This window comes from Glycine max, chromosome 10 (genome assembly GCF_000004515.6).
Source record: "Glycine max cultivar Williams 82 chromosome 10, Glycine_max_v4.0, whole genome shotgun sequence".
NCBI lineage: Eukaryota > Viridiplantae > Streptophyta > Magnoliopsida > Fabales > Fabaceae > Glycine > Glycine max.
The window spans coordinates 17,997,481-18,000,125 of NC_038246.2; positions in this window are offsets into that span (position 1 = coordinate 17,997,481).

Below are 2,645 nucleotides of genomic sequence, written 5' to 3' on the forward strand. Positions count from 1 at the left end.
AGTGAGCTAGTAATATCCCGCCCTCAGAATCTTTCGAGCCATGGCGTGTCCATTGGCATGGGTACCAAAGGATCTCTCCTATATTTCCACTAGCATCTGTTCGACCTCTTTTGCATTCAAACATTGAAGCAGCACCATGTCATGGTTTCTTTTATACAAGACACTCCCACTCAAGAGGAAATTGGCTGCCAACCTCCGTAATGTCCTCTTGTTGTTGTCAGAGGCCTCGGGGGGGTATTCCTTATCCTTAATGTATTGTTTGATATTGAAGTACCAAAGTTTACCATTCTCCTCCTCTTTTATCAAACAGTAGTGCACGGGCTCAGCACGACATCTGAATTCGATGTATGGCAAACCTCCGTGAGGGCTCATTTTGAACATGGACGATAGAGTGGCAAGGGCGCCGGTCATTTGGTTTTCCTCTCTAGGAATGTGATGAAATGATATGTCATCAAAGAGTTCTATCAATCCCCTGATGTAAGCCTAGTAAGAAACCAACTTGTGGTCTCTAGTCTCCCATTCACCTTTTAGCTGATGAATTACCAACGCCAAGTCCCTATATACTTTGAGTAACTTGACCCTAAAGTTGATCGTTGCTCAGATTCCTAGGGCGCATTCTTCATACTCCACTATATTGTTTGTGCAGTCGAAACACAACCTAGCCATGAAAGGTATATATTGCTTGTCCGGCAAAACCAACAGTGCCCCAATCCCATGACCTAGCGCATTAGACGCATCATCAAACCACACAACCCACTTATCCCTGTGATGCAATCCTACCCCCCAAGGGCATTGGATAGAAGACTCCAAGAAGATTAGGCCAAAGATGCAAGAGAAGGCCCTAGGGTTCTCATGAGCCTTAGGGTAGATTTTGGGCCCATGGGCTAAGTATGAGCCCACTTATCTTTGTACATATTAGATTAAGGTTTCATTAATTTTGGGCCTTGTATTTAGGGCTCCATAATATAGGTAGGGTACCCTAGAAATGTAGGATTTTCCAACCCTTGTATTTTAAGGCACCTAGACTAGTTTTTGTATTAGGGGTAGTTTTGTAATTTCACATGCATTAAGTGAATATTTGATGTGTGTGTTGAGAAATAAATTTAATTGAATTGGGAAAAGCCCAATCCAATTAAATTTTAGAGGGGGAGGTGAGCATTTGCTTGCTACACTCCATTGTCACATCATATAGTCACACTCTGTGCATGTCCTTCATGCTTTACATGCCTCATGACACCTAAGCACACTTAGTGGAGAATCTTGGACTTGATCTTAGATTAGTGGGCTGAACCATATCTGAAATTCACTAATCATAATTAGTGAAATTTTGGCTCCCAAATTTGGATCCACAAATTCAATTTCAAATTCAAGTGAAATTATAATAGAAATTCAAATTTCCCTCCAATTTTGTGTGACACTTAGGCTATAAATAGAGGCTATGTGTGTGCATTTTTCCAACTTTGATCATTTGAAAATTAAACTTCAGATTTCAAAGCTCTTTTAGAGCATAAAATTTTGTGCTCTTCTCTTCCTCTCCCTTCATTCATCTCCTTCTTCCTCCAAGCCTTTATCCATGGCCTCCTATGGTGGTGAGCTTCTTCAAGACTCATCTTCTCCTTGAAGTGGCATCTCCTATCTCTCTTCCTTCTCCATTCCGTTGTCATTCATCTTCCAAGAAGCAAAGGAATCCATTGATGAAGAAGATCTAGGCAAACAAGCTCCATGGGAGCTTACATCACCCTGTCCTCATCTTTAACCTCCTCCTCAAACAAGGCCATAATATCCTCATCAGAGAATTCTGGATGCATAAGCTGATAATCATTTATGGGTTGTTTAGCTTGATAATATGCCAAGGTGCTCCCTTTTATTGCCTTCTGAGTGACGTAGACAATATCAAATTTTTACAACAGAACCTACCACCGAGCTATCCTCCCTCCTAGGGAGAGCGGGCTTTTCGAAGATATACTTGACGAGATCCATTTTGGACACCAACCAAATAGTGTAACTCAGCATATACTGCCTCAAACAATGAGCTGCCCATGCCAAGGCACAACATGTCCTTTCTAGCAACGAGTAGTTCATCTCGTATGATGTGAACTTCTTGCTCAAGTAGTAGATGGCTCGTTCCTTTTTTCCGTATTCATCGTGTTGTCCCAGCACACACCCCATTAACTCATTTAATACTGTCATGTATAGGATAAGAGGTCTTTCGGGCACCGGTCGCACGAGCACGGGAAGATTCATCAAACACCGTTTAATCCTCTCGAATGCCACTTGACAATCATCGTCCCATTGGACAGACTGATTCTTATGCAACAATCTGAAAAGAGGCTCACAGGTTGTAATTAACCGTGATATGAATCTTGCGATGTAGTTCAACCTTCCCAAGAAACCCCGGACTTGCTTCTCGGTACGTGGCTCTAGCATCTCAAGGATCACTTTTACCTTGTCCAAATTCACCTCTATTCCTTTCTGGCTAACGACAAAGCCAAGCAATTTTCTGGATTTTACCATGAATGTACACTTTGCAGGATTCAGCCTTAACCTGTATTTGCGCAGTCACCCGAACAACTTCTGCAAATTGACTAGGTGTTCCTCCTCCGTCCTCGATTTAGCGGTCATGTCATCCACGTAGACCTCCATCT